Source organism: Myotis nattereri (genome assembly GCF_964212035.1).
Source record: "Myotis nattereri genome assembly, chromosome: 7".
Taxonomy (NCBI): Eukaryota; Metazoa; Chordata; class Mammalia; order Chiroptera; family Vespertilionidae; genus Myotis; species Myotis nattereri.
This window is the reverse complement of record NC_138082.1, coordinates 87850550-87873720: the sequence shown is the minus strand read 5'-3', so window position 1 is coordinate 87873720 and position 23171 is coordinate 87850550.

The following is a 23171-nucleotide window of genomic DNA, read 5'->3' as shown; positions in this document are numbered from 1 at the left end:
GCCACGCTGATTATCTACTCTTTCTGTGGCTCTGGTGGATCAAAAGGTCACTGCGTCACTCTCTAACCACATTCTTGCCTGGCCACCTCCTTCAACCTTCAACCTCCTCTACTGTTGATTTCCAGACAAATATAGAATAAGAATTTTTTTTGTTTATTTCCATGCTGACTGTAATGTAGAAATAAAGACTCAGAGAAGAAAAGAGACTTTCCCAAAACAGTCAGCATTTTAAACATAGAACCGGGACTCTGGCTGAGAAAGAGTGAGCATGAGAGAACTTTCTATAAAAGAGCAGAGCTGGAACTAGGAATATCATAGTTCCTTTCCCAATGATGCTTCTTTGTCTGGCTGCCAAGGAAGAGTGGATCACCTGGGGAAACATTTCTTTCCATCTGGTATAACCAGTTAGGACTTAGGTAGAAATGTTGGCAAGAAGTGTTTTCGGACCCACATCCCACACCTAGGAACCTGAGCTATCTGCTGTGAATCCTCAGGGGTCTTCAGAGGGCCCGGCCCCTGCATTTATCTGTGGTAGATACGCCTGAAATCAGCCCGTGAACTCCTCAGACCCCTCCCTAGAGAATCCTCCATCCACGTTAAGGCAATAGAGACATCCCCACCATCATCATCAATAAACTTCACAGGTGAAATGTGCTTTGGAAAAATGTGATACCTGACACAGGCTCTTTTGGTTAGTTGGAGGGAGAAGAGGCAGGGATACAGTGTCCACGGCCCTTTTAGATAGTTGCAAGCAGATGAGCAAGCTTGGAATAGGAATGGAAACCCATCCTGTAGTTTTTAAAGAAACTGGGCTTGCTTTCTCTCACTTGGCCTTTGTTGTCATCAGCTTTCTATCTCAGGGCCTCTGGGCAGTGAGAGGCACTGTGGCCCCTTAGAGGGACTTGGCACACTGAGCTTTCAGTGCCCTCTTTCCTGAAGACCTCCTTTGTCTAGTCCTGTTTCCCAGACAGCTTCCTAACAGCTCTCAAAGCCTCTCCTGAGGGAAGGCACTGTGGGTTCTTTGAGGGTGGGGTCTGTAATCACTAAGGCTTCCTGTCTTCACCACCCATCCCAGGGCCTAGCAGGTGGCAGACGTTCACAGAAGATTTGCCTTCTTCATGATATCCAGTACATGTAGTTGAGGATGCCCAACACATCAGGAGGCAGGAGTTCGTTGTAACATACATTTTCTTTTTCAATTTTCAAAATTCAATGTCCGCCCATCTTAAAGAACACATTTAGAAAACTCAGAAAAAGAAAGATCAAATATCCTTTTATATGAAATTTAATGCTCCAATAAAATATAAATCCCATTGAATTTATAGGATCAAAATTGCAATAATTTTTGTGGTGTGCTAAGTTGTGAGAAATTGTATTACACCAAATATATCAGTTAATTAGCTATTAGGTCAATTATCTGGTATTTCTTTATTCTCATTTTATATCTTTGAGGCCCCCTAGTTCAGTGAACTGCTTGCATCTTTATTATATTTGCCAGAACATTGTATTCTGAGTGCCCTCTACTCCTGATCACCTCCCCCCAAACTGTGCACATATCATATTTTTTGTTCCTAAATCTTCCCCAGAATGAATCATCTAAGCTTTAACAAACCATAACAACCTAAGAAAATTATAACTCATCTTCCCTGACATTTTAGCTCCTTCCAAACCTCAGTCTAAGTCCCTAATAAAACACTTGTCCCCTCTATTAGTCCCATCTCTGCTGTGTTTGTCTGTTTATCTTCCCTTCTCTCTGGAGTAGCTTAGAAAGTATTCCACTCCAATCTCATCTGAAACTTAAAATAATATTTTTCTGGCTAAATTTATAATACATGCCCTATTTTTCTAAATAGAAGGAGAAAAGAGAGTTTGACAGAGGGTTTTCTTTCTGTTTGCTAGAAAATCCATTTGTAATGTAATTTTATAACTGAAATATAACTGAAGGATTAAATAATCCAGCTTTTGTTAGATAAGGGAGCTAAAACTCAGAGAGAATAAGTGATTTGCCCAGGCTCATGCCAAGTTAGTGAAAATTTCATGTTACACTGGGGTACCATAACTCCCAATCAAGTCCTCATTCTCCCTTTCCAACAGTCCATGTACCTAACGTTTGTTCAGTACCTGTCACAAATTAGAGTTATAGTCTTATAACTGGCGATATAATGCAAATAATATAGTTCACTGTCTTTGAAGCACATGCTGTCACATAAATAAATAAGATTAAATAGTACATTGCTTTAAATTACAAATAATTTACACTAATTTGTTAACCTAAAAATAAAAGGCAAAAGTTAGCGGCAATAAGCTTTCACTTGGGATCAAAAAGAATTGCAATTCTGGTAAAAAACCAAATTTTTCCTTATTCAGGAAAAAAACCAAATAGTGTCCTAATTACTGGATGAGGAAGGCAAGGGGTTTTATGAGGAAACAAAGGGAAGTAATTATAGGAATAGAAGAAAGGCATTTCTATTCTAATGAGCTGAGTTACTCTTTAGCTGTCCATGGCTGGTTACTAAGTCTGTCTTCAGAAAGAGAGTCTGCAATCATCAGTCCTTGTGGCCAGGATGGCCGCTCTCCTGTTAGCTTCAGAGAGAGCTGTTTGTAAGAAAATGTTGGCCCAGTCCAAAGGTTCTTTTTCCCAGTTCAAGCATTCCAACGGCTAAGGAGCAAGATGTTCAAGCAGTTCCTCAGGTATGACTACCCGGGCTCCATTTTAAAATGTTTCCACTATGTCAAGTTTTCACAAATAAAACAAAAATTCCCAGTAGGTATACAAAGTTTTATAGTTTTCAAAGTACATACAAGCCTACTAGCCCCACAGTTTCATTGCGCCTTATGGGGAAAACAGTTTCTTACTTAATTCTGCTTTTGGTTTTCCCGTCTTGCATCCCGTTCTTACCTAGAGGTTGAAGCAGTCATACTGAGAATCTCCGGAGTAAATTTTGAGTGGGATTGCAAGTCCTCACCCTGACATAATTTTGGATGAGTTCATTTTCCCCATCAGGGTTAGGGTCAACCACACGTTCCCAGACTGTGCTTTCACACACCATCCTTGCTGCCTAAACCAATGGTTCTCAGCCTTCAGTACCTTCCTGAATGTGGGGCTCCGCCCAGAGAGGTTCTGATTCAGGGAGACTGGTGGGGCCTGAGAGTTTGCATTTCTAACAAGTTCACAGACGCTGCTGATGTTGCTGGTCTGGGGACTGCACTTTGAAAACCACGGGGAAAGCATTCTTTCCTTTCACTTAGGACTCAGCTACTGCTGCTCTAAACTTGGGATCTTCCAAGACACCCAAGGTGTTCACCCGCAGTCCCCCCCCCTCCCCCCAGTATCCTGTGATGGTGTCTCTTGCTGTATCATAGTCTATGTTTGTCTTGTCCATGAGTGGGGAGAGGAGGACAGGTTTTGCTGACACTGTGCCCAGGCTGGCACAGTACAGATGTTATTAATGCAGGGATGTGTGCCAGAGAGAAGAGAAATAAATTCAAGAAGCATATATTGAGGATTTAAGTCCTGTGAGGATCTGGGCCAAGAATCCATTTACTAAATGTCAGCAAGAGACTAATGGCAAGGTGAGTTAAATTGGTGACTAATGGTGAGTAAATGGTTACCAATGAAGGCCATCACAGGTTTACTTGCTTTTTGCATGTGTATGCCACTCTACCCCAAGAGGTGGTGTCTCTCTCCATCCTTTTTGAATCTGGGTTGGTCTTCTGACTTGCCTTGGTCAGTAAACTATGCCAGATGTGACACTGAGCTAGCCTGTGCCTAGTCTTCAAGAGGCTCCGCAGGTTCTGCTTTACTCTATGAAATTAGATTCCATGTAAGAAATCCAACTACATAGAGACCACTTTGTTGTGAGGAAGACCATGATACCTCTGTGGTGAGGCTGTGGAGTAATACCAAGATTCCACACATGAGGCGGAGCCTTCTTTGACTCTCTAGGCCAGACTAGACACCAACTTTATGCAGACAAAAAAGTACCTGAAAGTGATGCCACATAAATCCAGCTCAGACCAGTGAATCTGACCAGCTCAGAACCAGAGTTCTGAGAAATGACCAAAAATCATTGTTTAAAGCTACTGGTTGGGAATGGTTTGTCACACAGCAAAAGATAACAAAAATATATGGGATTTAAATTTAAATTTAGTCCCTGACAAGCTGTAATATCAATATCATTTTCTGTAGACTATTATACCATAAAACATCAGTAGTTTTTTGAAAAAAAAATTGAATTTACACAAAATAAATACAGTCAGAAAAGATAATTCTAATTCTGTTTCTCCTCAGTGCAAAAAATAGATGCTAAGATACTCTGTGTATTTTAAGAGACAAGGTTCTAGTGGTAAAGAGTATAGATGCAGAAATAAATAATATTAATACCAGCCATAGTAATATCATCATCACTGTGTACCATACATTGTATCCAACAAGAATTTTCTCATTTAATACTCACCAAATATCATTACATAATAGTTATTCCCAATTTAATGCAGAGAAATCTGAAACCACTAATAATACTGACTCCAAATATTCAAAAGTAATTTTTCATCTTCTCTAACCATAGACATAGATTTTTTTCATGCAGGCAGTCCATTTTTTAGTCTGCTAGTTTATATTTTTAGATTTCAACAATCCCCACACCGTTGCCAACAACAACAAAAAATATTGATGTTTTTAGTGTCAAGAAAGAATGGAAAATAACTGACTCAAAAAGGAAAAAACTGGGTTAAAAAATGTTAAACACATTTCTATACTCCTGAAATCTCAGAGGGTTTTAAACATTAATGAGCTCTGTGAGTACTATGCAACATTCCTGGAAAAGATTTGACCTTGAAACCATTTCAGCCCATCAATTAACATCACATAGAGATAGTGGTATTCCACAAAATACAGTTTGGAAAATCCCATGATAGACAAAGAAATGAGGTTGTTGATAGATTGATTTTTAACTGAGGCAACTATCCTGGGGGGAAGGTAGATGCAGCACGATTTAACATCAAGTTATTTAATTTTGTGTTACATGTTTGTTGGCAAATATTGTGGTCTTTTATTTTAAAAAATTAGACCTACATAAATATAAATGTTTAAAAATAATTCCTGGTATGGAGGCCCAGGAGAGACACCTCATTCCAAACACAAGTCCTGTTCTCAAAAGAACTCAGTAACTTGAACTGTGTTTTCCCTGCATCCTCCTCCATGTTGACCTCTGACTTCCATAGGAGAGGTCCCTTGGGGTTAACAGGACATGCCTACCTCTTTCTGCTCATTGGTAGCATCTCTTTGCAGCTTAGATTCCATTCAGAAAGTGATTCTTCCAGTCAACGAGAATGGAGTGAATTGTTTCCATTGTAATGAGCAGAGACACTCATTGGGCTAAGTAATAAGATTGAAGAGAGAAACCATTCTTGTGTGGTAACTAACCCAAATGGCTACTTCAAAGAGCACATTGGATAAAACTTACAGAATCTACTAAGAAAAAAATCAGCTTTGAAACCCAAATGTAAACAGTTGTTTTATTAGGGAATGAAAATAAACCTTTCTGTAACAAAGGTCTCCCTAAAATAAGAGGGCTTTAATCCCAGTGTGACAATGTAACATGGGCAGGGAGTTGGATATCAAAAATCAGAAATGCCCTAATTGTTCCCCTACTGTTTTAAGTGCAGAGACAATAATTATTAATATTGTAACATAATCTATATTATTTTGAGTATATGTTTATGTGTTATTAAGAAATTATAAATTATACAAATTTCTCATTCTATATCATTAGCTGATTATCCTCAGCTAAGTCTTTCTGATGAAATAAAAAAAGTCTTTAAATAGCTCAGCCGCTGTGGTTCAGTGGCTAAGCTTTGACCCATGAACCATGGGTTGTGGGCTCAATCCCCAGTAGGTAGAGTGCAAGAGGCAGCCAATCGATGTTTCTCTCTCATTGATGTTTCTACCTCTCTCTGCCTCTTCCTTCCTCTCTCTAAAATCCATAAAAACACATTTTTTTAAAAGTCCTTAAATAGCCTTCCCAGATGTTTTATGGCCAGTAAAGACATCTTCTGAAAACTGAAGTCAAGATTCTAGTGCCCAGAATGTTTTCACAATGTTCTTTAATACAGTTCATTTTCACTTAAGTGTATTTCACATTACAATAGCTCTTTTGGGGGCAATTAGTTGGTGAACTATTCAAAATTTTCTGTTGTTAAAGGCAATTCTTAGGGATCACTGTGAACTTGAATACAGTGGTATCCAGGCTACTTGGATTACATGTTAAACAGTATTTGGATGACCATCTTCTATCTATCTATCCTCACAAGACAGTATCCAGTATCCAAAAAAAACAGACAGAAACATAAAACATTTTGACACCAAAAACAAGACAATCTTAGAATATACAGAAGACCTTTTAATTGAACACATTTATCGGATGCACCAAACTTATTTATTGAAAATATCAAAATATGATTTCCACATTTCACAGTGTTCACATGGAAAGTTTTTCAAGGGTTAGGATTTAGGAAGAGTGTACTTTATGTACAGAACATGGGCATTAGTGTCCAGTGGACACATGTTTAAAACCTGGTTCTGTCACTTTGCATAGAAAACATTTGGCACAAAGTCCGTAGCCCCTATTGCACATCCTTAGCATTTTGAGAACATTGCAGTTCACCGACCATTGGCCCTGGTGATATCAATGTGCTGCAGCTGGCAATTCAAATAACCTTTCTTATACAATGTTTCAATATGCAAAAATTTATGAAACATACTTAAGAACTATTTCCACTCCCAATAAAATATATTGATTTTTATTATTTGGGCTGTTTTTATATTTTCACTATCATTCTCTAATAGTATAAGATAAGGGATGTTTTTCAGTACGTTGTTATGTGGTGGGAAAAATAACATATACATATAGATGAAAACTAATGTTCTAAATTCTTTTTTAATTCAGGTATAATTTACATATGATAAAAGATACCTTTTTCAAGTATACAATTGAATGTGTTCTGCCATATGAATACAGTCATGTAACCACCATTACACTCTAATGATAAAATATTTCCATATCCCCCAAAGTCCCTCTTGCCCCTCTACCCCTATTTCTGGCAACCACAGTTTTCTGTCCCTCAGTTTTGACTTTTCTAGTGTATCAATCATATCAATGCAATCATTCCATTTGAAGTTATTGGCTTTGGTTTGTTCCATTTCATATAATGCTTTTGAAATTCATCCATGCTGTTGAAAGTATAAGTAGTTCATCCTCTATTATTTTGGGGGAATATATCCCATTGTATGGATTCACAGCTTGTACATGCATTTGGTTGCGTTCAGTTCGAGGCTATGATTGATAAAGCTATGGTCATTTATGTCCAGGTCTCTGCGTGGACATACGATTTTATTGCTCATGGATAAATGCCCAAGATTTGGATTGCTTGGCAGTGTGCTGACTGTGTATTTAACTTTAGGAGGAATTGTCTGTTTTCCAATGTGAGAGTTTCAGTTGTCCCAAAGCCTCAACAAACTTGGTGTTTTCAGCATTTGATTTTTGTTTAGCAGAAGGTGTGTAGTGCTATCTCACTTCATTTCAATTCCTTTTAACTCTAAAGATAAGCATCTTTTTATGTACTTACTGGTCCTTCATATATTTCAGCACATTTTTCTTGCACATTATTCTTTGGTGAAGTGCTGTTCATATATTTTGATGTTGTTTATTTTAATTGAGATATTTGTGTTATGACTGATTTTTAAAATTCCCTTATATATTCTTGCCACAAGTCCTTTGTCAAACTATGTATTTGGCAAATATTTTTTCCATGTACAGCTTTATTTCCATTTTGTTAACAGTATCTTTTGAAGAGCAGAAATATTTAGTACTTTTGACAGTGTACGATTATTCAATATTATTTTCAACTAGAGGGCCAGTGCATGAAAATTCATGCACTCGGGGGTTGGGGGTGGGGCGCTCAGCCTGGCCTGCACCCTCTTGAGTCTAGGACCCCTTGGAGGATGTCCACCTGCCGGCTTAGGCCCACTCCCAGCCTAAGCTGCAGTCAGACATCCTTTGTGGTGTCGAGGAGGCAGGAGAGGCTTCTGCCACCGCTGCTGGACTCACAGCCATGAGCCCGGCTTGTAGCTGAGCGGAGCTCCCCCTGTGGGAGCACACTGACCACCACGGGGCAGCTCCTGCATTGAGCGTCTGCCCCCTGCTGGTCAGTGTGCATCATAGCGACCCGTCGTTCCTGGTAGGTCTGCCATTAGGGTCAATTTGCATATTACCCTTTTATTATATAGGATAACTGCTTTTTGTGTCCTTTATAGAAATCTTTGACTATAAAGATTGACTATAAAGAAAATCCATAATTTTCTCCTAATTTTATCTAAAAGGTTTATACTTAAATAATGTACTGTTATGTCTATGTCTATGACCATGTTAGTTTTGTATATGATGTGAAGTAAGAGTTGACATTTACTTATTTATTTATTTTAAATATTGATATTCAGTTATTCTGGTGTCATTTATTAAAAATGTTGTCAATGGCATTGTTCCCTACACTGTAGTGCCTTGGCACCTATCCTGGAAACCAGCTGAGTACATGCATGTGGGTCTATTTGTGGACTCTGCATTCCTTCTATTACTCCAAATGTCTGTCCTTAAAACAGTGCCTCCCTGTGTTGATCACTGGAACTTTTAGGTGAATCTTTAAGCCGTTTAAATCAGGCAGAATAAGTTCCCCAACTTTGTTCTGCTGTTTCTTGTTCCTTTACCTTTCTATATAAATGTTAAATGCATCTTATTGATTTCTTTAAATATCCTGCTGTGATTTTGATTGGGAGTATGTTGAGGCTATGGTTAGTTATATCTTAATAACACTGAAGCTTCTGATCCATGTTCATAAAGTATATCTTCATTTATTTTGATTGGATAAGATTTTTCTTAGCAATGTTTTATAATTTTCAGGATATTATTTTTTCACATTATTATATTAATCTCTAAGTATCTCCATTTTTATTGCTATTGTGAATTAGATTTCCATTCCCAATTTTTCACTGCATATATGCAGAATTTCAATTTATTGTTGTATACTAGCCTCTTATCCTACAGTATTGCTAAGGTCACTTAATATTTCTAATACTTTTTATAGATAACAGCATTTTCTATGTAGATAGCAAGTGAAGACCGTTTTACTTATTGATTTCCAAACTGTATGCCTATTATTATTATTAATTTGTCTTATTGCAATATTACTGTACTCACGATTATGTTTTAAATTCACAACACTACACAAATAGATGTTTGTGACATTTACATATATTTAAAACCCTATTCTAAATGCCCCACCATGCCCCAAATTTCATAATTCCTATTGATTTATGAGGTATCCTTCCTCCCTTGTAAGATGAACAAGTCCCCTTTTATCTCTATGTTTGCTCCCTCCTAGAATCCTTGATTCCTTATCTTCACTCTTTCCCCCAACACATATACAGAGTACCTCCCGATACCACACAGTGAATCAGGCACAGGGAATTAATAATAAACTGTGTGATGCGGCTGTCAAGCTGCTCAACCGCTGGTTTAAAGGCAGTATATGATTGGACTGACCCTGGAGGCATGCATGGGATGCAGTGGGTGGAGAGAGAAAGGTATAGATCTAATTGTATGACCCAGTCAGAAGGCTACTATATAAAGGGAAGAACATGGCAAAGAGGCAGGAAATCTCATTTGGTTGGTGTATCGCAAGAAAGCGCTAGATACCAGGTACAGAGTGATGAGCAAAGTGTTAGTCGCAACTCAAAGAGGAAAACACAAATAACTCCAAGTGTTTCTAACAGAAAGAATTCAACACAGAGAATTAAATACTGGGGGATGGTAAACTTGGAAGGCGTGGACTTAGCAACAGCAGCACCCCTCAAGGCCTGGAGTGGGAGGGGCTTACGAAAGAGAGGATGCTAACCCAATTAAACAGCCAGGCTCCCCAGAGGGAGCTGACATCATGGTAGAGGCTCTAGGAGGCGGGCCCTTAAACCAGAATGAGACAAAAGATTATGAGGAGATAGCCTCTCTTCCCTTCCTCTGTCCTCAAATCTTCTATTGGTGTCCCCATTGAATGAATGCAACAGGAAACCAGCAGGCAAGTGATTCTTGGAACTGAAGTTTCCTGTGACATAATATGAGAGAAAACATGCAAATGACAGGTTCAGAGGGTAGTTGAGGCCATGAAAAGAAGGCCAGAAGGAGAGTCTGGGGAGACATGACTCTCTTGCACTGTGTGGTCCCCTCTGCTGCCTGCACTTCCCAGCTGCTGAGGACCCAAGTGGCCAAGACAGCTATAAAATAAGACTGATAAAAATGGATTATAACATTATGTTCTCCATTTCATTCTATTCTGCTCTCATTTTAATTATTTCCTTTCTTCTGCTGATGTTGGGTTGCTTTTGTTCTTTTTCTAGGACTTTAAGTTGTGATGTTAGGTTGTTTCTTGAGATAGGCCTGTAATGATATAAACTTCCCTCTTATTACTGCTTTTGTTGCATCTCAGAGGTTTTGATATGCTGTATTGTCATTCTCATATGTCTCTATATAACTTTGATCACATCTTTTATTTCTTCTTTGAACCAGTCATTTTTTAGTAGTATATTGTTTAATCTCCATACTCATAGGAGTGAGTTTCTTTACTTCTTTTTGTGTGTGTTTGATTTCTAATTTCAATGTAATGTGGGAAGAAAACATAATTTCAATTTTAAATTTGTTGATGCTACAATTGTGACCCAAAATATGATCTATCCCTAAGAATGTTCTGTGTACACTGGAAAAAAAATGTATAATCTGATGTTCTGGGATGAAAGGCTCTGTAAATATCAATTATATCCACTTGGTCTAGAGTGTCATTTAAAGCTGATATTTACTTATTGATTTTCTGTTTAGTTGATCTATCTAGAGCTTCCAATGGAGTATTAAAGTCCCCAACTGTGATTGTGTTTTGATCTGTTTCTCCTTTTAGTTCTGTGAGTAGTTGCTTTATATATTTTGGTGCTCCCTTATCAGGTACATATATTTTAAGAAGTGTTATGTTTTGGGTTATTTTGGTTTTATGTAATGTCCCCTTTATCATTATAAAGTGTCCATCTTTGTCTCTTGCTATCTTTGTATCTTGAAATCTATTTTGTCAAATATAAGTACGGCTACACTTGCTTTTCTGTGGATGTTGTTTGCTTGGAGAATCCACCCTTTTACTTTGAATCCACCCTTGTCTTTGCAGCTTACCTATGTCTCTTGCAGGCAGCATATAGTTGGTTTTTGTTTTTTGATCCACTCTGCTACTCTGTGCCTCTTTATTGGTAAATTCAGACCATTTACATTTAGGGTAATTATTGATGTATAAGGATTTCCTATAGCCATTTTATAGTTTGTTTTCTGGCTGCTCTGTGCCTCCATTTGGTTCTTTTCCTTTCTGTTTCTGCCTGTTGTTTTTGTTTGGTGTCATTCCTTACTTCTTTCCTGTTTCCTCCTTTTTCAAGCATTGGCTCCTGGTCTGGGGACTTTTGTGGGTGGTTACCATTAGGTTTATAAAAAATGAAGTTGCATATATACAGTACTTTTTTTTCTTTTGAGTGCATCTGATCTTCATCCTCCATTGCCAGTTCAGACCTTGACCCATTCCATTTTATGTTTTTGTTGTATCAAATTATCCCTATATATGCTGTAAGTTTTTTGCTGATCTTACTTGTAGTGTTGTGACCTTATGTTCTTTTTTTTCAGGTATAATAACTCCCTTGGGTATTTCCTGCATTGGAGGTTTTCTGGTTATAAAATCCCTCAGCTTCTGTATCTCTAGAAACATTTTTATTTCTCCTTCATATTTAAAGGATAATTTTGCTAGATATATTATTTGTGGTTGGTAATTTCTCTCTTTCAGATGTTCAACTTTCTTCTGGCTTATAGAGTTTCTGCTGAGAAATCAGAGCATATTCTGATGGGTTTTCCTTTGTAGGTCACTTTTTTTTTTGTCCTTGCAGCTTGGAGAATGTTTTCTTTGTCATTAATTTTTGACAATTTTAATACAATATACCCTAGACAGCATTTTTTTGGATTGAGGTAACTATCTGTTCTGTTTGCTTCTTGAATTCGAGGATCTACTTCTCTCCATAGGTTTGGGAAGTTCTCATACACTATCTGTTTGAATAGACTCTCTGTTCCATTCGCACCCGTTTCTTCCTCTGGAATGCCTATTATTCCAACATTGTCTTTTTCTGATGGAGACAGATAGTTTTCCTACAGTTCTTTCATTTTTCTTTATGCTCAGGTCTCTCTCTTCTTCCCTCTGTGTCATTTCTAGATTCCTACATTACCTCTTCCATCTTGTTGCCTCTGTTTTCTATGATCAATAGTTCACTTCTAATCTCCTTAATTGTATGCTTCATTTCCAGGATTCCTGATTGTTTGTTTGTTTTTTAAGTTTCAGTCTGTTTGGTAAAGTACTTATTTTGTTTATTAAATTGTCCCCTGTGTGCATTCAATTGCCTGTCTGTATTTTCTCTCATCTCCTTGAGTATTTTCAGAAGTGAAATCTTGAAATCTCTGTCATTTATATCACATATTTCCATGTGTTTCAGCTTGCTTTCTGAGGATATTTCTATTTCTTTCTGACCATCTTTTTTTTACTCTGGTTGTTCATGGTATTTGCTATTCTCCTTTGTCCTGCCTTCTATAGTAGCTTTTTCTGGAGAGGTCTTTCTATTATTTTCCAGTAGATGCACTGAATCAGAAGACCTTTTTAACTCCATGATCTCCAAGACTTGACCACCACAGCTTTTGTAATACAGTACAACTGCGCTGCTTGAGGATGGGGTTTGGTTTTCCCTCATCATAATGGCAAATCTGACCTCTATGGGGTCTGCCTAAGCACCCCACCTGAGGATCAGTCACAGAGGGATATGGAGGTTCTACTGAATTAGCTCTTGGTTTACCGACACTGTGCTCCTTGACCCGACACCAAGAGCAACAGGAGGTAAGTTTTGGGAGTCCAGTGGTGGCAGGGCCCTGTGGTTCCATTTCTTTATCTCAAACACCACTGCCTGACAGTGCACAGCCATGTAGCAGAACCCTGAGCTCTGTCAGACAACTGCTGGCTCAGCCACTGCTCACTCCACCCTTGCTGGACTCTGGACTGGCCCCGCAGCTCTCTGTTCCTCCTGCCTGATTGAATATGGTTAGCTAACTTGTTGCAATTTCAGGGGAGAGGCCAAGGGGATCTCTCATGCTGCCACTCCGCTGATATCACTCCCATAGAGTTTCAATTAGAACTTCAATAATATATGAAGAGAGTGAGTAAAAGTATTTGAAAGAATATATATATGTATGAAGTCTAGGGAATAGATAAGGATATTTTGATTTTTTTAAATTTTCTGTTACAGGAAATCAATTGTATAGAGAAACTGGAATTACACAGCTGTGGTTTGGACTAGGAATACATAAATAGGTCAGTGGAATATAAAAGAGAATAAGGTAACAGACCACAATGTATGTGAGAATGTGATAGATGCCAGTGATGGCATTTTAATTCAGTGGTAAAGGATGAATTGTTTAGTAAATGGTCTAGGTACAGCTGGTTATCCATCTGGAAGAATATAAAACTGGACTCCCGTTTTATATCATGTTAAAAATAAATTGCAAATGAACTACAGACATAAATGTAGAAAAGGCAAAAATGACTGGGTGAGTCTATGGACATTCTCAGGGCGAAAAATAATACTACCTATGATGCAATGTGCAATAAAGCAAGTCAAAACACAAATATTTGAGAAACAGAAATACTTGGGAAATTCCTTGCAATGAAGAACACATAGAGATGCCCATATTAATAATATACAAAAGTCTCTTACGAATTCACAAGTAAAGGAAAAATAATGCAAGTGAAGAAAACAGGGCAACAGATTAGAAGAGGCAATTTATACAAAAGCAAATCCCAATGTCCAGCAGATATGCAAAAAGATGCTCAGACAGTATGAGTGAAATGCAAATAAGTAATAATGAATACTTCTTTACATTTAAAAAGGTTTTTTAAAATATATTTTTATTGATTTCAGAGAGGAAGGAAGAGGGACAGGAAGAAGAAGATAGAAACATCAATGATGAGAGAGATCATTGATTGGCTGCCTCCTGCATGCTCCCTACTGGGGATTGAGCCCACAACTTAGGCATGTACCCTTTACTGGAATCGAACCTGGGACCCTTCAGTCTGCAGGCCAACACCCTATCCACTGAGCCAAACCGGCTAGGGCTAAAAAGTTTTTTTTAATACACACACACACACACACACACACACACACACATTTCAGAGAGAGCAAGGGAGAGGGAGAAAGTCATAGAAACATTGATGAGAGAAAAACATTGATCAGCTGCCTCCTGCACCACCCCTGCTGGGGGTCCAGCACGCAACCCAGGCATGTGCCCTGACCAACATGACACTCAACCAACTGAGCTACACTGGTCAGGTGATGCTTCTTTACATTTAGCAATCTAGCAATCATTCTCTTTTTATTTTAAAGTATATTTACCAAAGGCAGACATGGGAGGAACAGGGCAACCCCACATTGCTAGAGTAATGGTACCACTTTTAATATATAGTTTGTAAGACTCTGAAAATTAAAAATATATATTTACTTTTTCCCCCGAAAGGTACAGGTCTGTGAATCTGTCCTATAGAAATAAAACCCACAGCTCACAAAGGAACTGTGCATCAATAAAAAACTGTTTGAATAAAATATTCTATATTTGCAGCATGGAATATTAAGAAACATCAATCAAAAAGAATAATTTGGAATCATACAGCTGACTTAGAAGGATTTCTACAAGAATAAGAAAAATGTGTGTGTACAGTGGCACTTTCATGGAAGAAACAATGATATTGAGCAAAAAAAAATTCTACAAATATAAAGGATTATATAAGTACATAAAATATGGAATCATATACATTTGATTATATTTAGGCTATGAATTTGGTGTACTGATAAGGGAGAAGTCTGGTGGAGAGAGGAGAGGAGAATCAGGAGGCAAATATAAAGTATGAGGGAAACAAAGCTATGCAGGCCCCCACTTCTGTATATAACAGTGCCATGTTCTTCCAGTTAGGTGCAATTTTGCATATGAGTGTATATGTGTATGTGTGTGCATACATGCATGTACCTGTATGCACATGTGTGTATATGAATGTGTGTGTATATGTGCATGAGTGTACATTATGTGTGTGTTTGTGTGTGTATGCGCACATACATATATATGTTTGCTCATAATGACAATAACTGGTAAGTGAGAGCACAGTGCAAGGCCCTCTTCCTGTGAGAGCTTTGAGCGCTGCAGCTGTGCACACCCTTGCCTCCCTGCTTTTGATGCACATGTGGCAAGAGTTTAGCCAGGGAGCCAACTCATGCAGTTTACCGGCTGTTTCTAAAGAAGCTACAGGACCAGTTAGGATGTATGACACGGTTTATCTTAATCATTTATTTCAGTTTGTGGTTTTCCTAAGTTATTACTCTGAGGCTTAGTCAATTACTTTCCTCTTTCCCTTGGGTGTTCCTGGTGCAGGAATCATTTGCCTCCAATTCAGAAACACCAAGAAAGTAGAAATCATTTAGCCTGCCTAGGCCTTCGTTTCTTCATCTGTGAAATTAGGATAATGATAAGTTCTTCTTCCCAAAGGAATATGGTGAAAAGTAATCAGATAATTAACTGGATATTAGCTCCTGGTTCATGTAATTACAGCTTATTATCATCCACATTTTTCAATGCTGTGATTTCCTGTGCTTTTCACTTTCGCAAGAGCTGGTGGCAAGGGAAAACACAGTGCACCAGATCTGCTGAAGTTAAGCAAAAGGTAAAGTCTGGAAAACTAAAGGAAATAAAAGTAAAATCACTTATTAATAGGCCGGTAATCAACTATTTTGTAACAAGGCTTTTGGTACTTAGAAAATCAACTTAAATCCTTAGAGTGATTTTAGTAGTCCTCCAAAGAGAGAGAGAGAGAGAAAGAAAATGTTCAAAGCCGTCTCCTCTTCACAGCCTTCGGATGTCATTTCAGGCACTCAATTCTGTGGCACTGGTTGCTGCTGTCAGCTCCTCCCCTCCCTCCCTCCTGGGGGCAGCCCATTGTCTGTGCTTTCATCAAAGCAGTTATTTCTAAAACAAAACAATCTTTCTTAAACCCAAGTCTAGCCCCTCAGGCTCATGCTGAAAACCCTTGACTGTTCCTCTTTACCTTCCAGACAAATCCCATGGTTTCAGCTTGTCCTTCATGATCTGACTTCAACCTGTTTCTCAGCTCTCCACCTCCTGTCCTGTCAATCACTTTGGCTGCTGTCCATGGCCAACTCCAGAGAGAGGAGTGAGAAGGTGGCCTGCCACTGAGTGTCCAAATAGTATCAAATAGACGGCCCTGTGTGAGCCCTGTCCCCCCACCATATCATTCATCGGTGTTGACAGCGCTGGGGCCCTTTCAGCCTCCAGAGCTGGACGTGCCCCATGGCCCCAGGCACTGTCACAGCACATGGGACAAGGCAAACTGTACATGGAAGGGTCCTCCAAGGGCCTACTCATAAGAGCCTGAGGGGGAGAGAGAAAACACGGAACAGAATCTGAACTAGGGAGCAAGGAGGTTCGGGACTGAAGGGAGGTGGAGGGAGTCCAGAGGATGCTGTATGGTGACATTTGTAGCTGGCTCAGATGTAGTGTTTTTCTTTAATGTTTGTCTCCCACTTTCTTTTTCCTCAGAACAAACACCAGCCTGACCAGTCCCCTCTTGATCTCCTTAAATGCTGTTCCTAAGATTAACAGCTGTGAAACAGGAATTTTTAGGGATGAAAAAGAAAGACAGGGTTAGGAAATCTTAGAAATTAAGGGGACCATGGAGGAAGCACAGGGCTGCAGAGCAGCAGAAGGTGTATTTCCAGAGAATAGGGGAGCTGAAAGCGGCAACAGATACATTTCCATAGAATGAGGGAGCTGGGAACAGCAGGTCTATATTTACAAAATAAAGGGAATAGGAAAACAATAAGGAAAAAGGGGGGAGAACCTCACATGTCCCGTGTGAGGGTCAATCTTTGAGCTCAGAAGTTACTATAGTAACTAGTCTAAGGGAATAGTGACCAATCAGAGGGGATATTAAGGCACAAAGTCTACAGCCTTTATAAACCGTGGAAACAGAGACTCAGTGGGACTCTTCCCCCTCCCCACGTGAGAGTCTGTACTTGTTCTTCAATAAATTTCCACCTTTGCTATACCACCTTCCATCCGTGGATTCATTCTTTGTCTCCCATGGACAAAGAGCTCAGGAACCACTCTGCTCAGGGGAACACCATGTGTTCCAGTCCAAAAATCCTGCTTCAACTGCATCAACTGGTGTTTACAGCCAATCTTGACAATGAACAAGGCAACAGTGAACCAGAGTCCACCATGAAAGTCTAAATTGAAATGGGCATCCGTATGTATGAGAATGTGTGCCTGGGAGTGGACGCTACAGACCGTGGCTGAACTGACCAGGAAGGACTCTAAACCTTGACCACCACTTGGGCTGATCTGTTGTCTCTCAAGCTTCCCATGGTGCAATGTCTCTGTTGTGGCTAATTTCAAACAACTGATGTTTTGTGTGTGTTTCCAATGATTCTCAAAGTTCCTTGTAATTTAAAAGTCCTCTCTCTTAAACCAGAGGGAGCCAGCTACAGCACCCACATAGCAAAACAAGCAGCTCCTGGGACACACAACAATCTCTGATCATCTAAGCTAGAAACTGTCAACTCAAATGAGCATATAAATGGGCACCAGCCAGGAGGAGCCTGAAGCAGCCCAAATCCCTGGGAAGCGCAGGTGGAGTGTGTCCTGGGAGGGGAGGACGGAGTGGCCTTTTCTGAGATACAGGCCAGGGGTACAAAGAGATTCCCTGCAGATGCCCCGGCCCCGGGTAGCAGGAGCCGCTGAGGCCATGGGCTCGCTCTTCATCACTCCTATGGCGTGGGGGTCCACTCTGACTGGATCTAATGCTGGTGTAGTAAACGCCTCCTCTTCCCCAAGCCCCACAGCACTAGAATGTAGACACCATTCCTCCAGAGTCCATGCTCACCGTCACCTAGGAATGTTAGGGTACCCGATCCCCGTGTCTGCTTCATGAGATTGTTTAAAGCTGCATGCCATATGCGATCTGACTGTCATACCTTGAAATTAGTGACTATTGTCCCATTTCACAATCATCTATACTCAGTCAACATTTTTCTTAATTAATGAATTTTAGGTAGCATTTTCAATAGACCACACCTGACAATAAGAATCCCCCCCACTCCCGGGTAAGAGGAGGGTAGGTGAGCTAGGTGACATTCATTGTCTCCTCTGCTGCTGAAACTATGTCTTGTTTGTGCATGCCCACCATTTATTAAGCTCCAACCCCTACTTTAGAGATGTCATCTCACTTCATCTGCAGGAAAATCTTAAGAGGAACCGAGGCTCATCACCTGCAGACAGCTGAGGAGAGGCCCACGCAGGTTTAGTGACTCGCCCAAGTCCCCACAATGTATTAGTGACAAAGCCAGTATTTACGCCCGGGTCTGCCCAGTGTCAGACCAGGCACTCACCCCCTTGATGGCATCAGCTCCCTAGTCCCTGGTCTCTGTCCCCTTCCCTCCCGGGAGCTTCCCCGCGACACCTCCTGTCTCACCCGCATGGGAGCAGCGTGGACCGTGAACAGCACGTGGGCTGAGCCATTCCTTCCACAGAAACCCAGCTGCTTTCAAAGTGTAAACCCTCAATCCGAATGCAGGTCACTCAGCACAACAGTCGCCTCTGCCATTTGGGCTCCAAGTGCAAAGCTATTCCATACATACTAATGAGAAAGTTCAGGGAGTTACGGCACGGTGTGACCCACCGGACCCCGGGCCTTCATCATAATTGGAGCTTGTCTAAAATCCCTCGTTCATCTGCACTAACATAGGAATTTAATCACAAACGTGCAGCTCCATCTCTCTACGAAGGGAAAAATCCCTCGCAAGTTGTTAATTGACCTTAATCAAATGTGATGTGTAATACGCTCAGCTGGGTCCGCAGGCGCTGGAGAAATAGAACAGTAAAACACCTCTTAAATCTAAATTGTATTTGAAAGAGCAGATTAGGTTATTCCCAGCATCCTCAGACAAACCACAGCCGGCTGAAATTTATCGTGTGCTTTCCAAACAAGGCAGAGGCGTGAGTGCTTTATGACTTCACCTACCCTGAAAGTCACTTGTCTTCTGAACGCGCCAGTGGCTGATGCCTGCAAGGGGCTGCGTGGTCGGACACGCGGGCACCGGCTCTGAGGTCAGGCTGCCCTGGAAGGTGGAGGAGCGAAGCTTCAGAGTAAGACAGGCTGGGGCTCGGTGCCAGTGTGGAGTTTACTAGCTCCGTGACCTTGGGTACTGACAGCATTGCTGAGACACCAACTCCTCGTTTCTAAAGTGCTGCTGAGTCTGTGTGCCTTTCGGATTGTTGTGAGGCTCAGGGATCATAGGAGGAGCATAGGACACCTCGGAAAGTACAGAGGCTGTCAGTAATATTATTATTACAAAAATGGACCGTGGGTTTTCAAAAAGCCTGCCCACAGCCATAGGAAAGGATTGAAAGTTGATAACACGACCATGTGAAATCAACTCTTTTTATTCTTGTTTGTTTTAATTAACATTTTGAGATAAAGCAAATGAAATTAAAGGTATAAAAAATGATGCAGAGACTTCCTTTATCACTGACCAGTTTTCCCCAAAAGTAATGCCTCGCAATCCTCATTCCAACACCACAGCCGGGGTCTTGCAACTGTCACAGTTAGGGTATATGCACCGTCACAGTTAGGGTGTGGGCACCGTCACAGTTAGGGTGTGGGCACCATCACAGTTAGGGTGTGGGCACTGTCACAGTTAGGGTGTGGGCACCGGCACAGTTAGGGTGTGGGCACTGTCACAGTTAGGGTGTGGGCACCGTCACAGTTAGGGTGTGGGCACTGTCACAGTTAGGGTGTGGGCACCATCTCAGCTGGGGTATTGGCACTGTCTCAGGCGGGATCAGGAGCAGCTCCCTCACCCAGAAGCTCAGGATTGCCCTTTTCTAGGCACCTTGCATCCTTGCTTCCCTGGTGTCCCTCACCCCTGGCAACCACTAATCTGTTCTCAACTTCCATAAACTTGTCATTCAATAATTTTATATCAATGGGACTATGCAGTATACAAGCTTTGAGGTTAGCTTTGCTCACACAGCACAATTCCCTGGAGATTCTTCCAGGTTGTTGCATATATGATAGCTCATTCCTTTTTATGTCCGGCTAGTATTCTATGCGATGACGTGCCATTCTTTGATTAACCATTTACTTGTTAAAGGACAACTGTGTTGTTTCCAGTTCAGGACTATTTTAAGTAAAGCTACTGTGAACATATGTGTATAGGTTTGTTTTTTTTTTTTTTTAATATATTTTTATTGATTTTTCACAGAGAGGAAGGGAGAGAGATAGAGAGAGTTAGAAACATCGATGAGAGAGAAACATCGATCAGCTGCCTCCTGCACATCCCCCACTGGGGATGTGCCCGCAACCCAGGTACATGCCCTTGACCGGAATCGAACCCGGGACCTCTCAGTCCGCAGGCTGACGCTCTATCCACTGAGCCAAACTGGTTTAGGAGTGTATAGGTTTTTTTGTGTGTAGTTTAATTTCTTGTGGATAAATGACATACAGTTTAATTGCTTTGTCCTATGCAGTTGCATGTTTGGTATTAGAAACTGCAAATTCCCCAGGCTGAATGTGCCATTCCATTCCCATCCACAGTGTACTAGTGTGAGCAATCTAGCTTCTCCCATCCTCTCTATCATTTGGTGCTCTCACTGCTTTTCACTCTGCCATTCTGACTGCTGTGCATTGAGGTCATTGTGGTTTTAATATGCATTTTTCTTGATGGCTGAACTGGTTGAACATTTCTTTTTGCTTTTTTTTTGCCACCTGTATATTCTCTTTGGTAAAACGTTTGTTTGTGTCTTTTGACTGTTGGATTGTTTGTATTTTTACTGTTTAGTTTGAGACATCTTCTATACTCTATAGAGGTCTTTTGCCAAATATGCCATTTGCAAATACATCCCTCCAGTCTGCAGCTTGTCTTTTCATCCTCTTCTCAGGGTTTTTCATAGAAGAGTAAAGATTTTTAATTTTATTTTATTTTTAAATATATTTTTATTGATTTCAAAGGGAGAGAGAGAAACATCAATGATGATAGAGAATCACTGATTTGCTGCCTCCTGCATGCCCCCCACCCCAAATGGGAATTGAGCCCACGACCCAGGCATGTGCCCTTCTGGGTCATAGGTGGCAGTCAACCACTGAGCTACACTGGCCGGGCCACAGAGCAAAGATTTTAACTTGATGTTTTCCCATTTATCAATTTGTTTTATGGATAATGGGTGAGGTGTCAAGTCCAAGACTTGCTTAAGCCTAGGTACTGAAGATTTTCTCCTATGTTTCATCGAAAGGTTACATAAAATTATACTTTATATTTAAGTCCATGATCCACTTTTAGTTAATTTTTATGTGTATTCTGATATTAAGGTTCCTTTTGATCAGTGGATGGACAATTGTTTTAGCATCATTTGTTTAAAAAGCTATCCTTCTTCCATTGAGTTATTTCTGCACCTTTGTAAAAAATTATTTGAGTGCATTTGTGTGGGCCTGTTTCTGGTTCTTAGATCTGCTCCATTCATCTATGCCTGTCTCCACCAAAACTACACTTTTGGCCACGATAGCTACATGGTAGTTCTTAATATTGGGTAGAGTGATTCACTCTACTTTATTATTCTTTCACAAAATCGTTTTTAGCTACCTGAGGTTTTTTCTTTTCATATCAACTTTAGGATAATCTTATCTATGACTACAGAAAACCTTCCTGGGATTTTTATAGGAATTAGATTAAACACAAATCAATTTAGAGAGAAGTGCCATCTTTTCTATGTTGAGTCTCCTAATCCATAAACATGCTATGTCTCTCCATTTATGAAGGTCTTCTTTGATATTTTTTCAGTAGCATTTGCCATTTTCAGGAAACAATTATACACGTTTTGTTAAATGTATGCCTAGGTGTCTCATTTTCATTGGCACAATTGTCAATGGTATGGTGCTTTTAATTTTGTTTTCCCCATGCTCATTGCTAGTATATAAAAGGAAAATTGATTATTTTGAGTTGCTCTTATAACCTGGGACCTTACCGAACTTACTTATTAGCTCCGGAGCTCCTTGTAGGTTCTTTGGTATTTTCACACAGGCAAACGTATCTGTAAATAGGGTGATATCAGATAAGGTGATTGTTGAGAAAAGAAAAAAGTTACCTCCTTCTCACTTACAGGTCTATTTTGGCTCTTAAACAAAAACAAAATGCACATCTTGACATTTTAAAAATAGGAATACAAAAGAAGTTCACCTTACAGATTTACTATGACAAATATAAGAAAGCTCTGTGCACATTATAAATTGTTCAATAGCTGTTGGAAATTGCAACCATTGCAGATTGTCTGCAGTCATGAATGTGCAAACCTACAACCCCTATGTTCTCAACTGCATAACTCAGAAAGTGGGAACTTTCCTGCATGATGAGCTATGCCAGAATCTCTGAGACTCTCTAAGTGGTAATCTAGCAAGAATATATCATCCTATATAATAAAAGCCTAATATGCTAAGTGTCCGACTGTTCATTCGACCATTAGACTAGTTGCTATGATGTGCACTGGCTACCAGGGGGAAGATGCTCTGACTGGTAGTTTAGCTTGCTGCTGGAAACTGGCCAATCAGGACTGGGCGAGACAGGCCGGACACACCCTGGAGCCAACCTCCCATGGTCCCTCCCTGGCCTCTAAAATATTTCTTCTAATTAATTTCCTTTCAATGTGCATGAATCCGTGCACTGGGCCTTTAGTAGTATATAAGAATCTCCACCAAGGTTTTGTTATCTTCCAATTTTTATATACTATGGAAGTATTTGAGGCAAGGATAATAAACGTGAAGAGATCTTGAACTGAACCAAATGATCATGATTTATCCTATTCCTTAGGGACTTTTTAAAGTAAACATTAAGCTAGAATAAGATACTATAAAGCCCTTGCTGTTTTTTCTCAGTGGTTAGAACATCAGCCCTCAGACTG